Source organism: Sorex fumeus, unplaced genomic scaffold (assembly GCF_029834395.1).
Source record: "Sorex fumeus unplaced genomic scaffold, SorFum_2.1 ptg000009l, whole genome shotgun sequence".
Classification (NCBI taxonomy): Eukaryota; Metazoa; Chordata; class Mammalia; order Eulipotyphla; family Soricidae; genus Sorex; species Sorex fumeus.
This window is the reverse complement of record NW_026606066.1, coordinates 25960775-25981572: the sequence shown is the minus strand read 5'-3', so window position 1 is coordinate 25981572 and position 20798 is coordinate 25960775. Positions and strand designations below refer to the sequence as shown.

At 43.1% G+C, this 20798-nt stretch overlaps 1 protein-coding gene across 4 annotated transcripts in view; it reads right to left on the bottom strand.

Moving 5' to 3' along the window:
* MAP3K20 (mitogen-activated protein kinase kinase kinase 20) overlaps positions 1 to 20798 on the bottom strand; it is a 187925-nt gene that overhangs the window by 153010 nt on the left and 14117 nt on the right. The window lies entirely within an intron of this gene.

Genomic DNA, 20798 nt, shown 5'->3' with positions numbered 1-20798 from the left:
GAGAGAGGGGTGCAGTGCTGTGGCCCCTGGCACTGCAGTGGCTGAGCACTCATCACCCAGCCCAGTCACTTCACCATCAGGCAAGTCCCCAGAAGCACTCCTCAGATCCCAGAGCCCAGCAGGGGAGCACCCTCCCCCACCCACTTACTCACCACCACCATCCCATGGAGACATTAATTAAGGCAAGTCCTGAAATGGAGTAAGACACAGGAGGCTACAGCCATTGAGTGCGGGAGGTGAGAAGACAGAAAGGCAGATGTTGGCTGGCACAGACAGCTGATCCCAGGCCTGCCAGTCATTCCCCCGGAACCCCACAAAGAATACACCACTTGTTTGGATTCAGATGTTGTATTGGAAAAAAGAATGCTAAAGGTATGAGCTACTGATTTCACTTCTTATATCTTACTCATTAACAAACAGAATCAGTAAATCTCATACAGAAGATCAGGAACATTCTTAGGCAGGCAAATCACACCCCAATTCTAAACAGAGCCCCCAGTTGAAAGGTGATTAAAAATAAAAACAAAAACAAACCCCTAAGTATGTTTCTGAAACTGCATTACAGTCTAACTTCTTAAACCAAGCCTGGATCAGGCCACATACTAAATGTGGGAGTCATGAAAAACCTTGTTTTACAATAAATTTACCAGTGGTCAGCAGCAGCAAAGATCTGATGTGCATAACTTTTTTTTTAAAAAAAATCAAGTAAGAAGGGCCAGGGTCACGTGAAAATTTTGCAGAGGAAAAGTCACTATGAGAAGGGAAAAAAAAATCTAAGATGCCCTGAATTGCAGAAGAAGCTCATGAAAGCAGCACAGTCAGCAAGATATTTTGGAGAAACTCTACAGGTAAGCTCAAGCAGAGAAATGAGAGATTTCGGAGCACTGGGTTTGCAGACACAAACGGAGGCCCCTTCCATCTGCAAAAGGGGCTCTACCACAGTAGACCGAGACCTTTCCTTAAACTGTCGGAAGAGCAGACTCCCTCACAGACTCTCTCTCACCCTCTCTCTGCAGCCCTGCTAAGATAAACAGGTGTGAAATGTTTTGCTCTATGTATATATAGTTCTTTTTAAAAAATATAAACTCATCCTGGCAAGTGACTGAGCGGATTCCAGAACCTTTATGAATTTTCTAAAACAAAAACAAATTCACCGTAATAAAAGAAAAGATGACATTCAAATACCACCCAAGAACTTGATCTGGTGTTTTTCACATTTCTCTGTAACACGGTAAGGTCTGGAGCAAGTGAGAAGCAAGGACAAAATTCTAAAGGAGCACCAAATAGTATTACTTGTATTTCTGAAAAATACTAAAAGTAGTACTAAAAATGCATTTAGTATTTTTCAGTGCCCAGAGAAATGCAAACTGCATTTAACTTAAAATGTCTGCAGTGTTGCTAAAAGATCTGCAGACTTTAAAAGCTGTTAAATAGTTCCTGAGTAAAATTCATGTGTACTTTAGACCACAGGTATACAGAAGAGCTTCACGACAGCTAAGAAATGTGTGTGTGTGGCGGGGGGGGGGGGGGGGGGGGGAGTGAAATAGAAAATAATATTAAAATTCTGGGCCATCCAGATATTCCAAAAGGGCTGACGTCAGAAACATCAAAAGCACAAGCATAGGGGCTGGAGAGATAGTACAGCAGGTAGGGTGCTTGCCTAGCACATGGCCTACCCAGGTTTATTCCCTGGCACCCCATATGATCCCCTGAGCATCATCAGGAGTAATTCCTGAGTGCAGAGCCAGGAATAGCCCCTGAGCATCACTGGATGTGACACAAAGAACAAAACAAAATAAAAATCAAGTGTTAAAAGTAGGTAAAGGGATATACACAATAACCTTTTTGTGCCTGTATTGCAAACCACAATTCCCAAGAGGGAGGGAGGGAGGAAGAGAGAGAGAGACGAGAGAGATAGAGAGACAAAGACAAAGAGAGAGAAAGAGAGAGAAGAAAAGCACCTGCCACAGAGACAGGGAGAGGGTGGGGTATGGGGGAGGTGATGGGAGAGAACCTGGGAACCCTGTTCCTGGGAAATGTACACTGGAGGAGGGATGGGTGATGGAACACTGTATGACTGAAACCTAATCATGAACAGCTCTGTAAGGGTCTATCTCACTGTGATTCAATAAAAGAATCTAAAAAAATAATAATTGCCTGACTATATTTGCCTGATTTACAACTAAACGGGGATGAGGTTCCACTGTGTCCAAACCAGACACATTAAGAGACAGTTCCTGTCTCCAGCTGGAGGTGAGGTCTCGAGCCTGTGGTAGGCTGCGTTTCTTCTGACCCCAGCAGCACCTTGGGCTCCCCTACCCAGTGTCTTCGGCCGTGCCTTCAGGGGAGGGTGGGGAATATCCACACCCACTGCTTGGTTTTTGTTTTGTTTTGTTCTTTGTGCCACACCCAGTGATGCTCAGGGGTTACTCCTGGGTCTGCACTCAGGAATTATTCCTGGTGATGCCTAGGGGACCATTTTGGATGCCAAGGATCAAACCTGGGCCGGCCAGGGTCTCCTGCCAGATTTGTCATGACAGTGTGCTGACCATTATCCTCTGCTGCCGCCACAGACACTGAGGTGGGCTGTGCTCCTGGCCCAATTGATCTCCGATACTAAACTCCACCCACCCTGCACGTGTAGATACATCTTGCCCCTTTTCTCCTCAGTAGTCCTACCATCCCAAAGGACAGTGATTCAAGTGGGAAATCTCATTTCTCCAGGACACACACATGTGTTTGTGATATATATATGTATATGTATATATGTATATATATGCATATACATGCATATATGTATATATGCCTATGTATATACTTATATGTATAAACATCTTTCTGCTTTGGGACACCACACCCAGCAGTGCTCAGGGCTTACTCCTAGCGCTGTGCCCAGGGATCATTCCTGGTGGACTCAGGGGACCATATGGGGTGTTAGAGATTGAACCCAGGTCAGCCACGTGCAAGGCGTGCAAGTGCCCTCCACACTGTACTATTTTTCTGGCCCTGTGTTTACACGTTAAAGGAAAAAAATCCTCATTCATCATACAAAATACAGTAAATAAATGACAAAACATTGCTGATCGGGGGAAACTAAAGACTGGGATGAAAACGCATCCTAGAGAACCTTAATTTTTAAACATTTGGACGGCACTGTCCTACAGGATGATGTAAGTAGCTGGTTATTTACAGGTGGCAAACGAAAAAGCAGCCTCAGCTGAAGTCAGGACTGACGAGGTACAGAGGAGAGGATAAACAGGGGGTGTGTGCTAAGAACCACAGCCACTGAAATCACAGCAGTGACAACAGTGACACGCATTCACACGACCAGGGCCATGCATCCATGTGCCTCCTTTCGGCACCCCTAGCAGGCAGCCCTGCTGTTATGACAGCTTTGCCTCCTGCCCACGAAGCTCTACAGCGTCTGAGGAAAAGACGCGGGCACCTTTTCTCAGACAAAAAGGCCAGAGACTCTTGTTGGAGGCCTGGAAACCTGTGTGCCTGCCTGGACATTTTGAGGGCAACCTCTACCTGCAGAGTGAGCAGCTGCTGAGGGCATGCTGGCGAGCAGGGCCCCAGCCTCTCTTTCCCTGGTTCCCCACCTGCCCCCCTAAGCCCCCACTGGAGGATCTCATCACAAACAGATTCGTAGCATACACACATCTGAAGTTGAGGAAAATCTCTTTGGCTCTTAGACATTTTCCCCTAGCAAATATTCTCTCCCCCAAGTCTCTAGCTGGGGTGTCAGCGGTGGAACCCAGAGCCTCACACCAGTAGGACAACAGTTGGGCCACCTCCCGACCATTCCCACTGCGCATGCCTGAGGCAGAGGCGTCCCACCCCGACCCCCTGCACAGCCCGGCCACTGTGACCTGCCTGGAGTCACGCTTACCTGGGCTAATGTCACAGGACCCAATTCCTGGTGGAGCCTCCCTCCTCTCCCGCGTGGGCCCCTCTAGGACAGCGCACACCTTCCTACGCCCCATTCTCCCGCAACTCCTGAGCCTTTCCTCGGCGCCCTCACACTCCATCGCCAGCTTAAGGCCCCTCTCTCCAGCACCTCTTTGCTGTATTTCTTTTGACAGAACCAAACCCTCCCTTGGCAACTGTCTGTCTCTTCAGGCACCTGCTCCCCGAGGCCCTGTGGGTGAAACAGGGGTCCCCATGTCTCCTGTCCCACTTCCAGACAGCATTCCCACTCTCCCCCCAAAGCCAAATCCACGTCAGTCTTTCCCAAAGTGCATGATATCAGCTCCTGAGGGGCACTGGAATAATCCTATGGGGGAGGTGGTAGCGTCTTGGATACTTTTTGGGGTGCCGTTATTTTCTTTTTGTTCACCTGGAGAAGGTAGATTTCCAGGGTGAGTGATTTTGAGTGATTTTGCTTTCTATTTTATTGGGGGGAGAGGGCTACATATAATGGTGTGTGGGGGCTACTCCCTGCTCTGTGCTCAAGGCACTGGGGATCAGACTGGGCCCTCTGCATCCCAAGAAGGCACTCAGTGCAGTGAACTATCTCTCAGGGCCTTATGAGTTTGTTCTTTTTCTGAAAAGGGGGTGGTAGGCCAAATAAGTTTGGCACCCTCTAACCCATGTCATAACTTTTTATTGCACTTCCTTGTTTTCCATTTTTATCTGTTTCTTTATTCCCTCTCTCCTCACTTCCCGGGCCTGAATTGCTCAGTACCTGGCTGTGGCACTCACCCAGGGGTGGCACTCAGGTGGCAATGCTCGCCGAGGTCTGTGCTCCGGCAGCTGCATTCTTGTACAGGAGTATGCCGGACTTGCACTCAGCTGAGGCACACGTGTCACTAGGGGGTGCTCCACCGTGCTCACCAGAGGCCATAATTTCTGGCTGTCATGCTCACATATCATTTATTTTCAGTACTAACCTGAGGAGACACTCCTTTTTTTTATGGCGTTCACACATATGTGGCTGGGGTGTGGTTGGAAATGAACTTCAGTGCTGGGGATCAAAGACAGCACAGCTGCCAGGACCACACCTGGCGTGTGTGGGACACCAGCGATTTGAAGAAATGACAATATGCTGGCAAGACAGCCACACTCAAGTTTCTGTGTAACTGCTTAGCACCTGAATCTATGTCGTTACTGTCAACTATGGTTCACTGTTAGTATCCAACAGTGATTATCTTTGACTGTTACATCCTTCACTGTACCTCAGTGGAACATTACTTTGCTCACAAATCTAAGCCCTGCATTACCAGTAACTAACCCCCTCCATAATTTAAGATCCTTCCATCCTACTTGCTGACCAACTTTTGTCATTTCTAGCCACCGGTAACCTAAACTCCAATGAACCCATTACTTGTAATCATCCATCCTGGACCATTCCACTGTATCTTCCTTCCCTTGTTCTTTCTTTCCTCCTAACCTAGCTAAAAATTATAAACAAATCAGATTCATTCCTTGCATCCATCATCAATCCCTTTTTCTACTTTATTCCATTAGATATAGGAAGAACACAATCCTGAAAATAAATTTCAATCCTCTGTCAATTCCAGGTACAAATCTCTGTGCATGTTGGGCTGAATATGGTTGGAGAAAACACATCATTATTTCAGCAATCATGCTACAAGTCCCTAGTCCAGTGGTTCTTAAGGTTTTGCACACAGACACTAATTTAGTTGTAGTGCCACTTGCTGAAAAGATTGACCCTTTCCTCACTGAACTGTTCTGGTAACTTTGTCAGAGATCTACTTGTCAACAGTGAGGGGACGCATTTCTAGACTCTGTTCTAGTGGTTTAGCTATCTAGTAACACTACACACTGCCTTGATATTTAGTTTTATAGTAAGCACCAAAACAGTGGTGGTGGTAATTGATTTTTCTGGTAATTCTATGTTCTTTTCATTACTAAATGGTTTACAATCTAATTATCAACTTCTAGTAACATATATTCTGGTCCATGAAGATAGTTCCCCTCTCTCTTTCTCAGTGTCTTCTTTAATTTCTCTCACAATTGCTATATAGTTTTCAGTATAAAGATTTTGTTAAGTTTATCTCATTTCAGTCTTTTAAGAAACAGAAATTTATATTTTATTATAGCACATAACATTAAAACTTCCAGTTTTAAGCACTTTGTGTATACTGCATTTAACACATTCACATTGTTATACAACAAATAACATATCCATTTACAGAATTAGTTTGTCATCCCAAACAGAAACTCTATACATAAACAATTCTTCTTTTCCCCACTGCCCACAATAACCACTGCTCTACTTTCTGTATCTGAATTTGCCTACTCTAGATACTTCATATACGAAAAACCACACAGTATGTATTCTTCTGTTTGGCTTCTTTCTCCTAGCACACCATTTTCAAAGTTCATCCATGCTGCAGTATGTGTCAGAATTCTGTTCATTTTAGAGAAATGAATATTATTCTCTTGTCTGTATATGACATTGTACCTGCTCATCTGGTAACGGATGTGGGTTGTTTCAAACTACATTAAATGGTATTTTTTTTTTAATGTGGAATTCCTATTGTTCACTGCTTCATCAAAAGTTAAGTCTGGGTGCCAGTGATGTGGGTTTATCTGATATTACCTTTATGAATACCTTCTGGGTTCTGAAACTTGAAGAGAGATCCACAGAGATGAAGTGCTTTTCAACACAGAATTTGGGGATAATGTGATGTCAATGACATTATGAGTGATATTAACCTTGATTACCTAGTTAAGGTCATTTCTGCTATGTGTGTCTACTATCCAGCTATCCACTTTGCCCTTCCTATATGCTCATCTTTGGAAGTAGGGTAAAGGGGGATTACGGTCACACCCAGCAGCTCTCTGGGTTTACTTCTGGTTCTGTGCTCAGGGATCATGCCTGGTGGTGCTTAGGAGACCATGTGCAGTGTTGGAGATCAAACTGGGATTGGATTTATGCAAGGCAAGTGCCTTACCACCTCCTATACAGTCTCTCTAACCCCTAGACTCTCATCTTTAGAGGTGAGTCACCAGGTTCATTGTAAACCATTTAATTTTTTCACTCTCTACATTTGAAGGTAAGCTCTAAAAGGACATGACGAGCCTTGATCTACTTCATTTACAATGTAGTTCCAATATTGGGAACAGAGCCTATCATGGAATAAATTCTCAGCATATAGGGGGTTGTGAATTATAGAAAAGAGATTTCCTTGTAATCTGTTCCTAAAGCATAACTGATGCATTTCCATACCTAGAAGGATAGAAAAAAGTACATGGATCTCAGCATGAGCTATTGCTATATGGAGTGTTACTTCTCTTAATGGTGTTTGCAATTTTGTTAGGGAAACTACCTAGAATTAAATCATCTTGAAAATAATAAAATTTTATGCTGAAATCCGCATTTAGGGCCAGAGAGATGGTACAAGGGTTAAGGCATCTTGCCTTGCATCCCATGAGCACTGACTTGATCTCCAGCACCACATGTGGTTCCCTGAGCTAAACCAGTAGCAACCCCCAAGCACAGAGTCAGGGATATCCCCTGAGTACCACCAGGTGTGGCCAAAATAATATTCAAATGTTCTCTAGGATCAAGTAAACACGTTAAATGGTTGAATAGTTGCCAGGATAACTGGATGCAAGAAAGGTTAATTTTCTCTTTCCTTACCAGAATTCAGGAGATTTTAGGGGGTCCAGGGCATCTTCCTTTATCCCTAAAATGTATCTGTTATATTTTCTCCAAGTTTTATCAGCAGTTGAGCTAAATTCATCTAGAATCAGGATTCCCACATATTCTCCTACTTCTGAAAAAGGTGCCTGGGTCTGAAGACATAATTCCCTGTTTTCTTTGAGTATATGGTTTGTTCCAATGAAGAAATGGGTTTCACTGAGGTGTGTGTGTATGTGTGTGGGGGGGGGGGAATAGAGTATTCTCCTTATTTTGTGATCATTAAATCATCCTGAGACTACTGAGGAGAAAATGTTCACTCTCACAACTTAAAATATTTGGTCAGTAGCTAATCCATTTATAAGTTCATTTCATTGCCAACTAAAAACAGCGAGCTGTATTTTAAAATACCCACCCACCCAATGATTAAAGTAAAAATGCATAAAGATTACAGCAGGTAGAGTCTACCCCTACAAAACAGAAAGCAATTCTGTTTTCCACTAAAGAAAGCAGTGCACTGCGTTTTTTTCAAATGTATTGAGTAAAGTGATTTTGCACATTGATTGCTTAATACAGTCTCTCCTCCGAAGCACAGTCCACTCCTTGAACAGCATCTGCACAAACAAACACTCACCAGATACTTTCACCCCCATCAGTGGAGCGGCTAATTTTACCAGGCATTTTTTCCTAAAGAACAGTGCTGGGGATGGGAGTCATATTTTCAAGTCATTAGAATTCAGATAGTCTCATTTCAGAAAGAACAGCTTAATTTTTCTCAGGTCATGAATCAGTGAGCATCTGATATTAACAGAGCTATGAATAAGTCTCTCTCTTTTCTCTACTTTCACTCCCCTCCTTTCTCTCTCTCTCTGTCCCTCTCTCTCTCTCTCTTTCTCTCTCTCTCTCTCTCTCTCTCTCTCTCACACACACACACACACACACAAAACAAGGAAAATCTGTGATGAAACAGAATGTTTTATTCAAAGCAAACTAATTTATTAAGAATTTTTTTTAAAGTAGCCACACATGGCATATAAAAACGTTACATTTTAGGAGTGGGAAGTTGTGCTCTTTTCTGTAGACTTAGGAATAGTAAACAAAAAAGATCTTGCGATGTGATCACTATGCTTATTTTATTTGCATATATACTATTTGGGGATCAAGCCAGGTGGTCGTCAAGCCTGAGTGTTTGGGGATCACAAGTGGCTATACTCAGGGAACCATAGCCTAAGGCAGAGATCAGGGGTCAAACCTGGGCCTTTTACATGCAAAGCACACACTCAGTCTGTTGAGCTATCTCTCTGGGCCCTCTCTTCATTGATCTCTTATTGTTAGATAGTATATGGCACCAAAAACACAAAGACTTACAGATTCTTGTTTAGGAATGGCTTAAGTGGTAGATCACATGCCTCACATGTGTGAGCTCCTGGGTTCAATCTACGGCACCATGTGGACCATAGGTACTAGGTTAACCCTGGTTGCCCCCAAACACCACTGGGATTACACTCTTTCCTATAAAAGACACAGATCTTTCTTCAAAAAGCTGTTACATGGAGCCCAGGGATGTGGCTCAGTAAATGGAGCACAGGCCTTGGAGGCATAAGGCTCTGAGTTCAATCCCTCAAACCACCTGACATGTGAATGTGACCCAGCAGACACTGCCAGCTTTAAGATTGTCAGCATCACAGCCAAGTGTGAAATCTCTAGCACATCATAGTCAAGAAATTTTGAATAACATAAGAGTGAAGCATCACCCTCCCCCACTGCCCCACCACACACACACACACACATACACACACACACACACACACACACACACACAGAAAGTACTGCAAGTGTGTGAGATCCACACCTAAATTGTGCAACCTCTTGTGAGCACCAAAACTGTGTGTGACCCCTGATCAGAAGGACAGATGATAAAACAAAAGGAAGGGGGACGAAGAGAAACTGATATCCGAACAAGAGTGAGATTTGTTTTGTGAGGTCCAGAGACAAAATCCAGCATCTATGATTGGAAGTTGCATTATAAACAACTTTCTAAAAATTTAGTTGCTCCCAAATGAAACAGCCTGAATTTCATAGTCAATCATAATCTCTTTCGAAGCAACCTGAAATACTCTTGGCGGGCTCTTTTCTCCTCCAGTTTTCCAATGTTTCAACTGTCCTCTCTCTATTAAGCCTTGAGTTTCTCAGAAATTCAATGGGTGCTGCATACTTTTTTTTTTTCATCAAAGCAGCAAGAGCCTACTTCCATCACGTATCACCAGTTAGTCAAGACATATCTATTGTATTGGGATACACTTGTTGGTTTGATTTCAGTACATTTAGAATGTGGCTGGAGAACAAATACTAACTGAAATGTTCACTGGTAAGTATACTGAGTTTAATCGTACTTTAATAAGAAGCAGATGCAATAATGTTCCTCTCATGGGCAATCAAAAATAGTCTTTGCAATCAAGTAACTACAAAATAATATCTAGAAGGCCTTATTTATTTTTAATGACCAGCAAAAGTAAGAAGCATGGGGGTATTTTTCTCATAAGCAAAACATTTTGGGGTCACATCAATGACATGATAGCACAGAGTGATGCTTGTCTTAATGAAACCTCATTTCATGTCACAGTATAATGCATGTCACTGGTTTTTATTCCTCCTAATTCTGGGAAGAGCCTTTTTCTGTGGCTTCTCTTCACTGGCTTCTTCCAAGAGGTTCATGTTACTTTCAGAAATATCAGTGAAAGTCCAGAGATATAGTGCAGTGGGTAAGGTGCTTGCCTTACACGCAGTCGACCTGGTTTCAATCTCTGGCACCCCCACATGGTCCCCTGAGCTTGCCAGAAGTGATCCCTGAGCACAGAGCTAGGAGTAAACCCTAAGTAGAGCTGGGTATAACCCAAAAGCAAATAAAGAAAAAATGGAAGGAGGGAGGGAGGGAAGGAAGGAAGGAAGGAAGGAAGGAAGGAAGGAAGGAAGGAAGGAGAAAGAATAAATACTGATGATATTTAATCCACATATCAACTCAGCATCTTTCCCTATTTCTTTACTTCTGTTCTCTTTGATTAGACACTTATCCTAGATCAATTAGACTATAAACTCCCATGAGCAGAGATCTCATAAAGAAGAGCTGAGTAACAGAGAGCTCAGTATACTCTTCTGGATGATGACGATATGAATTATCAAATAAAACAGTAAATTATTTATTCTCTGATTCAAAGTGATGATTCATATATCACACAAAGTCAAAGCATAGGCATAGTGAAGTGTTTAAAATTCCTTAAATGGAAATGGAATGACAGCTTAAAAGGTGCAAAAGTACAGGCATTTGTAGACATCAAATAGCATGAGTCTTAAAGCAAAGGTAATCACAAAGACTTCTGTTACTATGGCTCCAAATGCCAGTCAGAATCTGTATACAGTAAAGACAGATGTGTTCTAGCCTCTGAGTTCATGCAGAAAGCACAGGGATCTGCCTGTAAATGGTTTTCAAGGCTAAGAATAAGGGAGGCAGCCTGTGACAGGATACCAAGTGTCAGCAAGGGAAAAATCCTTCAACAACTACGATGAGCAGGGTATAGCACTGGGAGCTGAAAGGTAGGCAAGAAAAGGTGCTGTCTGCTTTGGCCAGAATACTTGACCTCTATGAGTCTAAATTCTGCCCTGTGAAAGGAAGACCACTTTCATAGTGACTGGGAAAGTTGGGAGAGGCTAACAGAGAGCTCCAACTAAATGATCAGAATGTGGAGAGTTAAGGTGGCTGAGCATGGTGCAGACTTGAAGATTGGAATTGGGGACACATCAGCAACTAAGGCAGAGTGGTCCCTATTCTCAGAGAACCCTGACAGGGCAGTCATGCACCCTGAAGATGGGCCTGCTTCTCCCCTCACACCCCCTGCGACGGGCCTTTCCTGCACTGAAGAGACAGTCTTGAACTCTTCTCAACTTGAGGCTCTGGGAGCAAATGAGTCCAGTTTTGCAAACAAGCACCATCTGCTAACATGATTCCAGACAACAGAGTCAGCAGTGGCCAAGTCTTCTACATATTTTACATGCTATTGTTTTCATCCCTGATCATCATTAGAAGACATGGCATGTTAAGGGGATACTGGGAGGGGGCTCAGTGCCTTACAAATACAAGTCTGCAAGCTCAAAATCCCATGCTTGTATGCACCCACAACTCTGCTGTCTGTACCTGGTAGCTCTATTCATATGCAGGCCGCAACATGGCAAGTGACTTCTGGCCATACCACAGACACACGTAGTGAGTGATGCCACTAAGGGGTACCCAGCCAGCATGGCAGCTAAAACGGATGACTAGAAAGCCCCCAAAGAGTGTTGGGGAGCAGGATGGAGGAGCACCACTGTGAGTTCCAGTGAGCACTACATTGAAAATGTGTGAGCATCTCAGTCAGGAGTGCGTGTGACCTCCCCGGTCATCACAACATGATGACAATGAAGGGAAGGGGTAGAAGCAGGGTGGGCATAACTTCTAGCAATAGTAGAATCACCATACTGTCTTCATCACAAGTTAAATGAATGATATTGGGGCGAGGGGTGTTCAACAGTATAAATTCAAAAGAAATCGAAAGAAAAACTAGGCTTGGGGACCTGCAGCTGCTTCAAAGAAGAAACGGAAACTGAAGGCTGAGTGGGCTCTGAAAGGGCAGAAGAGACCAAGGGATTTCAGACAAAGGAGTGGATGTGAGCACAGTCACGGGCAAGGGAAAGCAGAGCAGCAAAGGAAGGCATTGGGTCAAAAAATGAAAGACCAGACTGGAAAGGCAGTTTCGAACCCGTGCATGGGGGAAAGTTAGAGAACCTCAGGAAAGCCTGGGATGTCACGTCTGTCTGCCGTTCCCAAGCTGCACGACACTGTCCCTGTGTTGGCAAGGCCATCATCAGTGTGAGTGATGGCTCTGCAGAGCCTCTCACAGGACGGGCTGGAGAGGCAATGCAATAGACTGAGCACAGGCTTTGCAAGCAGAAGTTCTGGATCTGATTTGGCATTGCATGGTTCCCCAAGCATCAGTCTGGGAGTAGCCACTGACCACTACCACTGGGTGCAACCCTCCCCGCCTCCCACCCCCTGCCAATAATTCTCCCCCCTCAAAAAAAAAAAACAGAAATAAAAGCTGTTGGACCTCCAAACATTCAACTTTCAAGTTCTGGTCTCTTTTGCTCTGTAAAACATCCCCTTTGTCTTTCTGATTCCTTAGTAAAGTCGACTCCATACACTGAGTGGGGAAGTTAAAAAGCAATGAGAATGCTCCTGTTCTTGGGCTTGGAGGAACAGCGCAGTGGCTTAGAGGCCCGCTTTGTAAGAGTAAGGTCATGAGTACAAATGCCCAGTATAGCCACATGTGTCATGTGGGATCCTGGTGAATCTTGCTCAATCTGGCAGCTCTGCTGTCTGTGATTCCTCAGCATGGCAAACATTGTGAGCCACACCTTGATCAGGAGCTGTGAGCCTGAAGGCCCTAGCAAGCTTCAGAGGGAGCCCAAGCACTCGGGGAATACAGCTTTAAGGGAGCACTCAGCCTGGCATCAGACTCGTAGCAAGTGCCAAAAGAAATGTGGGAGTACCACAGCCAGGCCTGTGTATTACTCCCCCCACCATACACACACACACACACACACACACACACACACACACACACACCCCTTACAGTCAGAACATCAACATTAATGAAGGGGTTGTGGAGGGGTAACAGGGAATAAAAACAGTCTAATAAGAGATACTATTATTTTGCTTTCTTTTCTTTTCTTTTCCTTCCTTCCTTCCTTTCTTTCTTTCTTTCTTTCTTTCTTTCTTTCTTTCTTTCTTTCTTTCATTCTTTTCCATGGGGTGGGGAGGGGAACACAAATGCTGGACCTCAGGGCTTACCTCTGGCTCTGCATTTAGGGATTACTCCTGGCAGTACTTAGGGAACCATGTACAATGCCAGTGATCTAACCTACATTAGTGGCATGCAAGGCAAGTGCCTTAACCCCTTTACTATCTCTATAGTCTTGAGATCCTATTCTTATGACGAGTTGTGACATTTTGAGCTTGTCTATTTATAAATATTTATAAAGAGGGTATACGTGGAGTTCAACATTTCCACAGCAGTCAAATTTTGTAGACTTAAAAATTTTTTTTTCTAACTGAGAGTCTTCATGAAAGGCAAAGGAAATGAAGAAAAAAGACACACAGTTACCCCTGAAGGATTCTGCTTCCTTTCAGCTCTTCTGAAGAAAGTAAAAAGAAGCATGCTCCTTTTATATTTTATCCTTAAATCTAGTTTCCTGCTACCAAATGAATATCAACAGACTTCAAGGTAACATGAATGCTTGTAGGTTTCTATCTCTCAGGCGGGGGGGGGGGGGGGGGGGGGAGGGTTATGTACAGACAAATCTGGTCCAACATCTCATGACCGAGATACCCTGCACACTCAGGGATGACTCTTCACAGTGCTCAGGCTGCCAGGCTGTTATGAGGAGCCCTTTCTAAAAGGTAGTGTTGAAGAGCCCAAGAACAGCTTGTATGGGACTGTCCACTGTCAGCAGTGGGGAAAAGGACACTGCTGTGGAGATGCCTTCCACCACCCCCACCCCCACCACCGCCCTGCACCTTGCTAAACCTTGTTCAAGTTCTGCCTACACAATCCACTTTCTTTTCTTTCCTTTTCTTTCCTCTTCTTTTGTTTGGGGGACACTCTTGGCTATGTTCAGGGCTTAGTCCTACTTTATTCCAGATAAACTGAGATCAAATGGATTGCTTAGGCAGAAACTGAACAATGTATTCTCTGCCATGAATCACTGCTGCTAGGGCTTGAAGGACCACATGGGATGCCAGTGATTGAATCCCAGTTAGTCACATGCAGACATGCAGGATAAAAACACCTTCCCAAGAGATCGTTATGGATGGGAGGTGTGTGCTGAAAGGGGGTAAAGGACCAAACATGACAAACATGATTGCTTGTCAGATTCTGTATTGGAAACCATAATATCAGGAGAGAGAGAGAGAGAGAGAGAGAGAGAGAGAGAGAGAGAGAGAGAGAGAGAGAGAGAAGAAAAGTGCCTGCTTGGGGGTGAGTGGCAGGAGGGATTATTGGCGGAGGGAAATGTACACTTATGGAGGGATGGCTTTTGAAACATTGTATGACTGAAACCTATCACAAAAGCTTTGTAACTGTATCTCATGGTGGGTAAATTAAACAAACAAAACAAACAAACACAAACAAACAAACAAAACCCTTCTCAGCCTTTGCCATGTCCCCAGGACCTTGTTCAATTTCTGCCTACACAGTCCATTTGATCTCAGTTTATTTGGAATTCATCAAAAAGATAATACAACACAACTTTCTTTCAGCATATATACTGAAGAACCTATTTTATGCTGTTATTGTTTTGGGGTGCCAACCACAGTAGTGCCCAGGGATTACTCATGGCAGTGCTCAGGGGACCACAAGGGGTGTTGGTACCTGACAATTTTTAATAAAAATAGTGTACTGTGTGCAAATCTGAAATAACATAAAGATGAATTACCACTGGAAATCTCCTAGTACTGCTAATGAAAATGCTAAGAAAAAGTAAACATGAAACATTTTTGAAGCACAGGTCAGAAACTGGGTGAGAGAACTGTAAATAGGAAAGAGGTTTATAACACTCAATTCACTTAAACAACTTTAAATATTAACCTAAATTGCTAGATCTATAACTTTTAATTAAGTTTTTTCTGATTACAAAAGTAAATTGAATGTTCACACATATTTACATCTGTCAAAACTCAGAGACAAGTACATGTCATTGTATATAAATTGGACCTCAGAAGAAAATGAAACTGTAAACACATACTGAGCTCCTATAATAAAATGCATGCTGACGTGTTTTTATGGGAAATGTACTGCAACAAAATGGAGAAGTAAATGGAAGTTTACACAGATGGATATAGATTAGCGAAAAACAAGTAGTTATATTAATGATCAATCCAAGATGGTAAGTAGACAGAGGTTCACAACAAAATTTTCAAGTGTAAAGGAAGCAGAAAGAATTTTCACAATACGGATATCAGGAGGTGGATGGGAGAGAGACAGTACAGTGAGTATGGTACTTGTTATGCATGGGGCTGACCCAGGGTTCAAATCCCAGCATCACACAAGGTTACCCAAGCCCTGCCAGAAGTGATCCCTGTTGCAGAGCCAGGAGTAAGTACTGAGTACCACCAGGAATAGTACAAATCCAAAGACAAAAAAAAATATTATGAGGTGGAGAAAGAGAAGAGATCATCACAGAAAAATATGTAAAACAAAGTATAAGAAAAATTTAAACACTAAGCAAACACTGGTAATCACACAATTTGCTTCCACTACTTCGCAAAATATTATGAACATTTTCTTAACTCTTAAAAATGATTCCAGTGAGGCCAGAGTGATAGTATAGTGTATGGGCACTTGTCTCTTGCACATGGCCAGGCCAGATTTGAGCCCCAGCAATCCATACGGTTCCCCAAGCACCACCAGGAATGATCCTTGAGCGCAGGGCAGGAGTAAGCCTTGAGCATCTCTGGGTGTGGCCCAAAAGAAAAAGAAAAAAAATTCTCCTAGCAAGAATGTAACAGGACCAACATATATACATATGCACATAGAACTGGTTGTTGTGAGATCAAATAAATGGTTCATAAATTCCTTTAAGACAGGTCAAGGACATGTAACAGAAGAGCACTATGTGTGTGCATGCATGCACGTGTATTGTGTGTGTGTGTGTGTGTGTGTGTGTGTGTGATAGAGAGAGAGAGCAATTCTTTTTATACATAATTTACTTTGCTTTATTTATTTCAGCCACACCCAGCCATGCTCAGCCATATGATGCCAACGATGGATCCTGGGCCTCCTATGTACAAAACATGAGCTTCATTCTTTTTAGCTATAATCTTAGGATGAAATTCTTTTTGTGGTGGCAGGGATAAAAATCCAGACCTGCCAGGCATAAGGCATGAGTTCTGCCATTGAGCCTCCTCCCTGGCTCTTAAATCACAGCAAAATGGCTTTTGTTTTGGGATTACACCCACTAGTGCTTGGGCTACTCCTGGTTCAGCACTCAGAATCACTTCCAATAGTGCTGTAGGGACCATATAGTGCTGGAGATGGAACCCAGGCCTGTCGCATGCAAAGCAGACACACTGATTCTTTGAAATGAGCCCCAAAGTTGAGCATTTCAGATTTTTGAGTTTTTTTTTGTGTGTTTTGTGTTTGTTTGGTTGGTTCTGTTTTTGTTTTTTGTACCAAGGACCTTACACATAGAGGAAAAGCACTCTACCACCAAGTTACATCATCCCTGGCCACAATGAAGATTTCCTGATACAATTAAGTAACATTAACTAACCCAAGAAGGAGGAAGGCACACCAAGAGAAATCCTCTCCAAAAGGACATTCTATAAAACGAACCTGCACCCTTTCCAAAGTGTCAAAGTCTGGGGTCAGAGAGAGAGAGCGGGGATGAAGGCACATGGCTTGCCTTCGGTCAACTCTGGTTTGATCCCTATTATCACATGGTCCACTGGAATACCTGGGTAAAACTCTGAAGACCCATATATTCAAATGCTGCGGGTAGACCAGGTGTAGCACCCAGGGCCCCTACACAACAGTTTTGAGGCTCCTCACAAAAGCTAACATTTAAAAGTTTTTTTTTTTTTAAAGGCAGAGAAACAGTTCCAGAGTAAAGAAGGTTCCACAGATATGTAAACTAAATGCAACAGTGACACTGGATTGGATCCTGAGTTGGGAGAAAAATCACCATAAAAAGCTATGATTGGGTAATACTATTGCTTCAATATTAACTCTTCTAGGTCTGATAGTTGCATTGTCACTGTGCTCTTGGAAGGTAAAATACTTATGGATAAAGGCATATAGAATCTTTAATTTATTCTCATGAATTGATAAAAATAATAAATATTTTTTAATTTATTATTTATTAATAAAAAAAATTATTGGAGCAATAGCACAGCGGGTAGGGCGTTCGCCTTGCACGCAGCCAACATGGCCGACCAGAGTTCGATTCCTCCGCCCCTCTCGGAGAGCCCAGTAAGCTACCGAGAGTATTCGATATGTCGATAAATATTAGTACATATTACAAATATCTAAGAATATAATTGATAAACTATAGTGTAAAGGGAAAATAAGTGGCTGCAAGTATTAATAAGTAATGAGTTTGGAGAAAGGAAATGCTAAAGTTCATGATATTAATATTTTTAATTTTTCTCTTGATACATTTGTTTTTTTTTTAAAGAAAACTTAGCCTGGGTTCAATCCCCAGCATCCCATATGGTCCCCCAAGCACCGCCAGTAGTAATTCCTGAGTGCAGAGTCAGGAATAACCCCTGAGCATCACTGGGTGTGACCCAAAAAAGAAAATAAATAAATAAATAAATAAATAAAATTGGCTTCTTTAAAAAAAAAAGCCTACTAAGTTTCTAGGTAAGAGGGTTTTTTTTTCTCATGCTAAATTATACTCACCAAAACAGATGAAAGTAGAACCTATTTGCTAAGCTCTAGGTCTACCCAAAATAAGTGACAATAAATGGTCTTCCTTTATCCCCTTATAATACAATAAACAAAATGAAAGAGCCTAATAAGTAGTTTCTCTACCTCTACCTTTTACTAAATTTACAAAACTGTGAGCCAATACATCATTCATACAGAGTTACATGAGTGATCTATCAACAACTTATTAAACGTTCTATTGCTTATAACTTCATTTTAATGGTGTGGGGGGGGGAGGGTTCACCAGTGGTACCAGGAGCCACTGGGGCTACACTAGCCATGGTATACCAGTGACTGAATCCAGGACCCCTACATGGCAAGATGCATTCCACCCTCTGTGTTATCTCCCAAGTCTTCCTGCTTCTGATTCATTGGCAAAAATGACCAAGTGGCATAGGATTCAATCTAAAACTGGAAAAAACTAATTCAGAACTTATTACTTTTATTGTATCAGAAAACACCAAACTTAGAAAACACCAAACCAGCAAGCCAAAAGCACAGGTCATTAAGCAGAACCCTGATTTACATAAGAAATGGTGACTCCTTTCCTGTAAATGCCAATCCCTGGCCAAAACTTTTCACATCATAACCACTCATGTTGATTCATTAAGTGCAGGGATGTTTTGCAATAATCCCCCACGTCCCCATCACAGAGAGTCACTGACTAAAGCAAGCCCCACAGCTGAAAATGAGTTTCTGTTTCTACCACTTCCAAGTGTATGAGTCAGGCTCCTGCAGATGACTGTAATCATCTCAATTCTGAAGGATACACACTTGGGTTAAATAGCGACACTAAAGCAGGACTCAGCAGATTATGGTTCCTGCTTTCACCTCTGTGCGTTCTTGTGTTATTGTCCAGGGTCTGTGTAAGGCAACAGAAAAGGGAATATAGATAAGGATATCAGGAGAGCGGAGCAGTTGTGGTGGACACTCTCTGTGAAAATCTGTCCCTCATCTTAAAGTCTTCCTTACATCCAATAATCATATTAGAAAATGTTTGCTGCATACTGTTCATATCCTTTGGAATCCTTTTAAAAAGATTAGCAGATTTAGGGGCTGGAACAATAGTACAGTGGATAATACATGTGGCTATGCATGTGGCTGACTCAGGTTTGATCCTTTGCACCCCATACGATCCCCTGAACACCACCAGGAGTGATCCCTGAGCACAAAGCCAGGAATAATCCCTCAGCATCACCCAGTGTGGCCACCAAAAAAATAAACAAAATTTTAAAAAAAATTATTAGCAGATTTATATATACCTTGAATATAAATTTGCTGGGATTCATAATGATTTCTATTCTTAATCATCAAGTAAGTGTGTGGGAAAAGGGGGATATACTGGGGAGATTGATGGTGGGAAATGTGCACTGGTGGAGGGATGGGTGTTTGATCATTGTATGATTGTAATTCAAACATGAAAGCTTGTAACTGTATCTCACGGCGATTCAATAAAATATAAAAATAAATAGAAATAAACAAACAAATAAAGAAAAAGGGATCTGATCTCCTGGATTCCCCTTCCCCTCTAGGAGCAGATTATTACTGGAGCTGATATGTCCAAGTTCTGCTTCTCGGTCTCTAAAGGAAGAACATTGCTTATAGTGGGTTTAAGAGTTTATTGAAAAGATGGGTAATGTGGCTCAGCCTGGTCAGATCCCTGACACCTCATATTGTCTCGCTCAAACCACTCTGAGCCCTGGGCACAGAGCCAGGCAGAATTAAACCTTGAGCACAGCCAGGAGGGGCCCAACACCCACTCAAAATTAAAGAAAAAAAAATCACCCTAAGTCCACTTGTAAAAGGAGATAAGTTAAGTCCAAATACTGAAACCCCAGATATGACCTGATTACTTCGATCTTCCAAAGTACATCTGTGAAGAAGACATCTCCCCATCCAGAGATTTCCTATTTCCACTTCTGGGCCCAGGACCATGAGTGTCTTGGCCCCTCTGCCCCATCTGTAACCACCTGAGCGCAGCAGAGACCCCACGATCTCACGGAGCTACTAGGAGAACAGCGGACAGCGTGGTCCCATGTGATTTCTTCGCTAATATACTGCTAGAGTTTGGTGGCTTCAGTTAATGAAAGAAAGCGGGGTGCGAGGGGGTGTGAAATCACTTGGAGAGGTTCGAGCATACTTATGGAAAAACTTACTTCATAAACGTATTGAAAGAAATAACAATGAGCACAAATGGGCACAGAAATACAGGTGGCCCAAACTAGCTTGGGAGGGTGGCCCGTGCCACAGAGGGACCCCAAGGCCTATTCCTCTCCCAGCAAGCACTCGGCCACCCAGCCACATCCTAGTACCACCTCCTGCATTGGTGGGTTCGGGTGAGAGGTACCACCAAGTGGCTGGAGCTCCTATTACTGCAGTGGGAAGCCTGGTTTGACCCCCACAGTGCCCGGAGAGAAGGAAATTCTCAGCAGTGCCCCTGCCTCGGCCCACAGGAGTGCTCAGAGAAATCTCACCTTGGCCTGCAGGAGCGCTCAGAGAACATTCGGTCTTTTCTGGAAAGAAAGCCTCTCTCTCTCGGTTCAGATGACCGCGGGTAGAACTCAACCCTAACACACACGCGACAGTGATTTCTATTTATGGGGCTCCCGGAATGGAAATTGGGAAACGGCCTCATGGACCGGCCCCAAAAGGTCCTGCTAGGTCCCGGG